Source organism: Bubalus bubalis, chromosome 5 (genome assembly GCF_019923935.1).
Source record: "Bubalus bubalis isolate 160015118507 breed Murrah chromosome 5, NDDB_SH_1, whole genome shotgun sequence".
Taxonomy (NCBI): Eukaryota; Metazoa; Chordata; class Mammalia; order Artiodactyla; family Bovidae; genus Bubalus; species Bubalus bubalis.
The window spans coordinates 118614842-118623656 of NC_059161.1; the positions used below are offsets into that span (position 1 = coordinate 118614842).

Consider the following 8815-nt stretch of genomic DNA (forward strand, 5'->3'; position numbering starts at 1 on the left):
CTGGGTCCAGTCACTGTGATCTTTGTATTTGCTCTGAGTCTTGTGTCCTGGATTCCCAGAATCATTTCAATGAGTCTCCCTTTTCCTTGAAGCCAGTTGGAGTAGGGCTACTCTCAATTTTGATTCAGACTTGGTTCTAGATCCTTCACTGCCAGACACAAACAGAGGCAACCATTTGTTTCAGCACCATTAAGAGTGAAACCCTTTATTCTTTACTGAGAATAGGGTGTGCAGACCACCAAACACAGTTCATCAGCATCCTGGGCAGGAGTGTCCAAAGTGTGAGTGAGTGTGTGTTAGGAGTGTCCTTACTGATTCCTGAACCACTCCAAGCATTTACACTGCCCGTGCCAGGCCAATCCTGTCATTTCCTCGATCAAAGACTGAAATACAGCCTCAGGAAGACGTCACCCAGGACACAGGTCTCTGTAGATGGACTCACAGTGTTCTCTTGAAAGGTGGTATAGCAGCGGCCTCTATCATCCTGGGGGAGTCAGAGGCACACACCAGTCAGCATGAAACCTTACCGGTGACTCCCCCCAATATCCAGACCCAGCACAATTCTTTGTTTTATTTCCCTCTTTTGCTAAGTATCAAGGGGTTTTCTCAGCAGCAGGGAATATGAGAGTTCATCCAAAACCAGAGGGCCAAGAAATGAGGTTTCCATGAGGAAGGGTGTGGTGAGTTGAAGACTGGGAGTTGGGGAAACAGAGGAATGAAAAACAACAAAGTCCTACTGTAGAGCATAAGAAACTATTCAATATTCAGTGATAAATCACATGAAAAAATAAGAAAATATGTACTTTTTTATGTGTATAACTGAGTCACACTGTTGTGCAGGAGAACTTAAAGCAACACTGAAAATTAGCCACACTTCAATATAATTTTTTCAAAAAGAAGAAGTGTGTCCATAGCTCTCCTCAGTCCCTGTTTCTTTCCTTCTGACTCCTGTTCCTTGTTTTCTCTGCAGAGAATGCTGGTTCTCCTTCTGCATCCCCACAATCCGTACTTTATTAAAAAAATTTATTTTGTGTTGGCGTATAGCTGATTACTCTGAAGAAGGCACTGGCATCCCACTTCAGTACTCTTGCCTGGAAAATCCCATGGATGGAGGAGTCTGGTAGGCTGCAGCTCATGGGGTTGCTAAGAGTCAGACAGGACTGAGTGACTTCACTCCCACTTTTCACTTTTATGCTTTGGAGAAGGAAATGGCAACCCACTGCAGTGTTCTTGCCTGGAGAATCCCAGGGATGGGGAAGCCTGGTGGGCTGCCATCTATAGGGTTGCACAGAGTCAGACACGACTGAATCAACTTAGCAGCATAGCTGATTAACAATATTCTGAGTTTCAGGTGGACAGTAAAGGGACTCAACTGTATGTATCCAGGTATCCTGGTCCCAAAGACACCCCTCCCATCCAGGTTGTCATATAACTGAGTGGAGTTCCCTGTGCTACACAGCAACTTGTTGTTGGTTATCCATCTTAAATAGAGCAGTGCCCACAACACTTTCTTGAAGACTTAACTCAGGAACTCTGCAAAGCCTCCTTCAGCCCACACTCACTCTCTCTGGCCACTCCAGGCTTGGTTGGGTAACATACTCTTGTTCCCCATCCTCACTGGTCAGTCCGTAGCCCTCATCACCCCTAGTAAGTTCCCAGTGCCCCAGTACAGACCACCTTGAGATGCCATTTGCATGGAATCCAGTGCAGTTTTGCCTAGAACTAAGCAACCCTCCATATGCCTCAATGAGTTTGTGGTTTTAGAATTCCTGAAATTCCCTCTCTTCCTCAAAGCCTTCTTTCAGCCCATCAGCCTGCTCTGAACTCCCACTGGGAGCTGACATGAAGCCTCCACCCAGTGTCGGGGCTGAGGAGTCACCATGCACCCTTTATTCACATTGGCATCCAACCTCACCACAGAGGGGTCGGGTACCCCAACTCACAAAGGAGGCACCTGGCTGGAGCAAGGGGAAGATGCAGCGAGAACTAGGCTGACCATGTAATTTATCATTCAAACCAGGAAAACATTCAGAAGGGAAGGGAGACTGTTAACTTATGCTGGGACATCACACTGGAACTGTCCCCAGCCATTCTCCTTGTAACATGGCCTATTTCAGGGACTGCTAGAGCTGAATTTCATGTTCATGCACCTAAGGGTTCAGATTGAATTGAAGCTCTTTGAGCACTGAGGACCTTAGTGTTACCCTCTCCCTGACTCCCATCATGCCATATGGTGTGGCCTCTCCACATGTTTCAGGAAGATCAATGTCCCACACAGGCCTTTACTCTCAAGTGATTGGTTTTGTGGGAGGCACTGGCCTAGCCACAGGGCAGCTTCTGCAATGGTGTGACATGGCCTCCAGAGGGCGCCCTCCTCCCAGCAGCAGCCCAAGGGTTCCTGCAAGTTCCAGTTTGAGAACCAACCCTCAATATTGTCCCCTCACCTTGAGGATGTAGCCTCGAGCTGGCACTGGGTAGTTGATGCTGTTGATGGTGAAGATAATAGAGGGCAGGGTATTGACCGCAGAACATGAAACAGTGCTGTTAGAGAGAGAGGGTGAGAGGTTGGCCCTGATGATCCTTATTGTGTGTGGAGACTGGGAATGACGCTGGGGCATGACTCTTCACCTTGGAACCCCGTGGCGTGGTGTGGCGTGGAGCCGATGAGCTTCTGTATGTTATCGACCAGTGTTCTTGGGCCTTCTATGAATGCAGCCCGGTGTCAACAATGGCCTTGCAGCATCCAGAACAAGCGATAACCTTTCTTTCAATGGAGATACTGAGAGACAAAGGAAGAAAGTGGGCATCAAGGTCACTCTGAGTCTCCCCAGAGTTGACCCCTTCCCGATTGTCTCCTAAGCAGACCTTCATCTCTCGCCCTCTTTTCCTTTGCTCTAGACACAGCACCTTTCTTTACATCCTTGAATGCAGTACTTGAATACACCAGGATCTTTGTACCTTGACACAAGCTGGTCTTCCTTCCTAGAAGACTGCACTCCACTTTGCCTAGCAAATTTCTTCTCATCTTCCAGATTCTAGCTTAATTATATTGTTTTCAGGAAGTCTTTCCCCTGGTGTTTATCAGTTTCCTGTGTTAGTCACTCTCTGTAGACCCTTCCTCACATCTGCTGCTGCTACTGCTGCTAACTCACTTCAGTCCTGTCCAACTCTGTGCGACCTCATAGAGGGCAGCCCACCAGGCTCCACTGTCCCTGGAATTTTCCATGCAAGAGTACTTGAGTGTGCTGCCATTGCCTTCTCCTCCTCATGTCTAGCATGTACCAAAGTCAGAATTCACTATGTGGGCCAGTCACTTCATGTACATCTGCCTTCTTAAATGTGAGGGCGAGTTTTATTCTCCTTGCCTCCCTAAAGTGCCTGGCACACAGTGGATGCCCAATGCTTCTCTGTTCAATGAGTGAATGAATACTGAGAAAACAATAAGAAACCTCTAGAGAGCCGTATCTGGTGGGAAACAAATAACGGGTCTCACACAGTGTGAAGATGGAGATTTGCAGGGGCAGCAGATTCTCATAGTAGGGGGAGAGGGGCTCCTCTGGGAGAGGGTGTCTCCCAGCACTGCTCCTACAACCAGCTCAGACCCTGAGACCCTGGCCAGGAAATACATGACTAGCCCACAGAAATTCCAAAGGACAAGTCAGCTTTTGTCTGAGGCTATCACACAGAATCCTGTCAATTATGCCTCTTGTTCTCAGGTTGCTCCTGGATCCCACCTTCCTGATTCTCTGTAATAGCCCCTGTCCCACTGTGTTCCCAAGAACTTGGCATGTCTTTTTTTTTAGTTGCTTTCATGTCTTAAGATTTCAGGCAACCTCTCTCCACTGCTGGGTAGCTGCTCCCTAAGAAGACCAGTTTTCCCCATTTTCCCAGGACTGTCCCTGTTTTTTACCTGACATTTATCTGTACTGAGAACTTCCTATGTCCTAGGTAGCGCTGGACAGTCAGTTATCTTATCATAACTCTGTTCAGGCTGGAGAGATTCTCCCTGATCCTCTGTTCGCCACACTGTAGAGTCCTCTAACCATGCTCCCCACCTCAAAGGGCAGTGGGTGTAACCTTCTCCCAGCTACATAGACCTCTCTGGTACCTCTTAGGACCCTGGTCAGAGTCATGCTCAGAAGGCCTGGGGATTATGAACCCATGGGTTGTTTGTGTATCTCTGTGCTTGTGTGTTTGTTTGTATGTGTGTTTGTATGTGTCTCTGTGTGTGCTTGTGTGTCTCTGACTAGCTATGCATGTTTTTATGTGCTGCTGTGTATGTTTATATGTGTCTGCTTATGTGTTTCCATGTGTCTGTGTGTCTGTCTGTGTCATTGTGGGTGGTGTATATGTCTGTGTGACTGTGTGTCTGAGAATACATTTGTGTGTGTCTGCCTGTGTCCATGTACAATAGTGGGAGCAGCACTTGGGCTGACCCTCAGAGAGACAGGCTTACCGGTCCATGTGTACAATCCAGTTGCCTGCTTGGATCAATGGTACCCAGTTGAACTCTCCTTTGTAGTAGTGGTGGTCCACCCCACCAAACATCACCACACTGCCCTCCTGCTCATCTCTGTAAAGAGAAGTGAGGGGAGGGATCCTTGGAGGACAGTAACAACAGCACTGTCTGAGAGCTGTGCTTGTCCACCCAACAAGGCCCTAATGAGGTCCCCATGTACAGATGCAGAAATAGTGTCTAGGAGAGATAGAGATCCAGACTGAGGTCTGTTACTGTCTCATTAGTGGCACAGAGGAGGTTAGTAGCTGAATCACTTGTCTGAGCTCCACCCACTATGCCTTCTGAAGATGCCCTGGACCTCAGCAACCTGAGTGCTCAGGCACTCTCAGAGGACAGGGTGCTGAAGTGTTTTGGCTTTTCCCTTGTCCACCTTGTCATTTTTCAGGAAAATCAAGGCCTGGGAATTCTAAGGATGTGGGTTCAGGTCACCCAGAGTTGGCTCCACTGGCCTGTGACCTACACTCTCCAAAGGGCCCCCACACTCAGAAGGGACCCCACCTCTGCTCTCCCTGTCTTGATATGACTAATATTTCTTGAACAAGGGGTCTCACATGTTTGTTTTGTGCCCCACACTTTCATTTTTCACTGGCTCCTGTAAATTGGTAGCTGGTCCTTGGCTCCCAGTGAAATGCTAATGAGGAAGGAAAGATATCCACCATCCTTCTCCTTTCTTCCTTATCAAATTCATAAGCAAATCATATTGTTTTTTCTTCCAACTTGTTTCCTGTGGCCTTCCATTAGCCTCCCTCATAACTCATGCCCCCTAGACCAAGTTACTGGTCTTGAGCCCAGAAGTAGGGTTGTGCTCCAATAAAATTTTATTTATAAAAGCCAGTGGTGAAGCCAGGTAGGGCCCTTGGGCCATAGTTATCCTTGGTTATATTACTCTCAGGATACTTCCTTATCAAGTGCTCTATAACTTTCGTGCAACTGAAAACATCTTACAGCTAATTTGGAGAAAGGAATTGTCCATCTCAGACTCACTTGCTCCAGTAGAAGGCAATTCAGGCTCAGAAATTGCACCTTGATTTTTCAGCTTGTCAAAGATGGGAATGGCTCCAGAGAAGGATAGGTTGGGGTAGTTCAAGCCCAAGATGCCTTCAAATCTTCTGCCCTCAAACCCGTATTGTGCCAAGCTTAGACCAAACAGCTGGTCAGTACTTACAAAGTCCCCAATCTGTGGGAGAGAGGAGTGTTCCCACTTATAGATACATGAAGTGGGGCTAGGACTGGGCTGGGGTGCATTGTCATTAGATCCTCGGAGAAGAATTGAGGCTGGGCTCTGTGTTTGGTTGCCCACAGATGGTTAGAGCAAGGTGGAAGGGGAATTTGGATTCCATTTGAGAGAGGCTGTGAATTTTAAAACATCTGCCCCTCTGAAAAACACCACCTGAGTGAGTTAAATTGGCCTTGTGGCTTCTATACAGGTGGGGCAACCAAGAGTCAGGACAGGTCCCATTGGTGCCACCTTATGGACAAAACAATTGAGAGCAAGATAGCCTTCTCTTTGGCATCACTGTGACCTAATGACAGGAATGGACTGCATTCTCTGTAAGGTACTGTGAATTCTGCATCTGTCCAGGAAGAGAAGCCAAAAACACAATCTTGCTTGCAGGGTTCTATGAAATTACTTCCTGGGGAATTCACTTTGGGGGATATGTGTATATTTCTGTGAGTGTGTATGAGAGAAAAAGAGAGAGGGGAACTACTCAAGTATTTTGGGGGAGGCAGGCCATATGTTTATTAGACTCTCAATGGTCCTCTAGAGTGTGAACTTGTTTATCAGGCCCCTTGACTTCTCAGGCCTCCAGTTTCCCACTCTGGATATCTGAAGCCCTTGACTGCCCCCCTGGTCCTCAGATCAGTTTTATCCTGTCCCCAAACACCCCACAGCAACTTCAGTCCTGAAAAGCCAGCCTAATTCCACCTTTTATCACATGTGTGCTCTCAGCAAGGTCCTTGCTGTTTGGACCTCAGTTTCCTCATATGTCTCATGAGCTAATCAGAGTAACTGCCGTGTGGGGTTGTTGCAGAATTAAACCAGTTATCACCTGAAAGTGGCTGGCACAGTCTGTGAATATAAAAGTGGGTGCTTTTTTCCCATCTTCTTGCTCTCAGCAAAATGAATCTTGAACTTCTCATGGGCAGAGGGGTTGCAAGTCCACATCTCAAGCCACTCTCTGGGTGAGCTAATCCATTTGCTCATGTGTCACCATGGGCACTGCCTCCCCAGGGACAGGAACCTGTGGGTAAGATGGCCAATGTCTATGGGAGTTAGGCCAGGAAGGGTCCTGCCAAATGGTCCTGCATCTGTTTTGCAAGCAGGGGCCACTCCATAGCCAGTCTTGACTCAGCTTCTTTTTACACGGTACCCGAATGGTGTAATAAGCAAGAAATCCCTTCATGCTCACATATCCATAGGCGATCCTGAAAGTCTTTTGGGTAGGCCAGAAGGTGGAAGACTTGTAATGTCTGAACCGAACTTGTGTAGCTGCAGACCCAAGAGATGAGTGTCATCAGTTTCCAAGGGTGGAAACAGTGTGGCAAGGCAAGAGAAGGATCATCTGGGTACGGGGTGTCTGCACTCACAACAGGCTGGACTGGGGCAAAAGAGGGAGGGCACCCACAAGTTGGATGATCTTGTGTCAAAGATAACCTGGAATTCCTGAGGGGGTGTTCCAACGGTGATTTTACCCATGTAGAGCATCTACATGGAGAAGGAGGGAGTGGGTTAGTGCACAACTGGCAACCCTCTGTTCCCATACTGATGTATCCCTCTGGGTGTCATATATCTCTTGAGAGCACTTTCCAACCACTGTGAAGCTCACAGCCTTTATCACAGAGGTGCTTGCATTTGATTTTTTTATTCCTGTGCTACATTGTATGCAGGATATTGATTCTATGACCAGGCGTTGAAATGGTACCTCTTGCATTGGAAGCCCAGAGGCATAACCACTGGACCTCCAGGAAATTTGGACACCCAGGGAAGTCCTGGTGCCTTCATTTGAGAAATTTTGTAGTCTCTTCAAATGTAGCCTTAGCACCTCCTTCTCCAGGAGATTCTTCTTGATCAACCCCAGGCACTAACTCTAAACTCAGACCACATTCAATCAACACCACACAAGTGACCCTCTCACTTGACAGGTATTTACTGTCTGCCTATCTCTCAGGCTGACATGGGCATTCTTGAAGACAAATAAGCCCTTTTTCTAATCTAAAAGCAGTAAGCACTGTGTTAGATTCTTATGGCCTTACACAGAATACGGGTTCAGTAACGTTTTCCTGCTGTGGTTCTTGCATCTGTGAAACTGAATTCCTCTGCCTGGGGATTCACAATTGCTTTGCAATTGGTTCTACCTTCTGATCAGAGATGGTTCATTCTTCATCTGTAACTAGTTGACTCCCTTAGTTCAGAAGGAGCTGCTGCTGCTGCTAAGTCTATTCAGTCGTATCCGATTCTGTGCAATCCCATAGACAGCAACCCACCATGCTCCACCGTCCCTGGAATTCTCCAGGCAAGAACACTTGAGTGGGTTGCCATTTTCTTCTCCAATTCAGGAAAGTGAAAAGTGAAAGTGAAGTCACTCAGTTGTGTCCGACTCTTAGTGACCCCATGGACTGCAGCCTACCAGGCCTCTCTGTCCTTGGGTTATTCCAGGCAAGAGTACTGCAGTTGGTGGTCATTGCCTTCTGCTCAGAAGGAACAATCTCCCTCAAACTAATGACACATCTTTGACACAGAAATGGATGTTTACCTGCCACCTGGTAATTTCTGGGCCCAGTCACCAAGACAAGAGTTGAGGATGATAGTGCCTTCTCCTCTGCGTGGGGCCCCTTTTGCCCAGTGTTTCTGCCTCCTGCAGAAGCCCCAGATCCAACATCTCACGTGGCATCTCCAGATGAGCCCCAGTTCTAGGCTAGAGCACCAGGGAGTGCTGTGGAACACCATCCTCCCAAAACACTCACATCCATGATGTTCCTCAGGGGGTGAATACCTTAGAGGTATTCTTTCACCAAACATTTGTCAAAGAAAACAAAGATGATACTACAGTTAGATGTCAGTGTTAAGGTATAACTGTCATTGTAATGGCACTGTGTACTTTCAAATCATTTTTATGAGTCACCTTATTAGAAGAATTTTATGCATATTCCATGGCAAGACATTGGTTTGAATAAAAATTCTGTTCTGTAATGTTGGGTAAGCCATATGACCATGTGGGATCTCAGTCTCCCCTTTGGTAAAATGGTGGAATGTAATGATTCAAACTCTCCAAATAGGATATCTTGGGGAAAGTA

The 8815-nt window shown here is 47.1% G+C and overlaps 1 pseudogene; it reads right to left on the reverse strand.

The window, feature by feature from the left end:
- Window positions 1-336: 336 nt before the first annotated feature.
- The window catches only part of LOC112585272, a 27026-nt pseudogene continuing 18547 nt past the window's right edge, over window positions 337-8815 (reverse strand).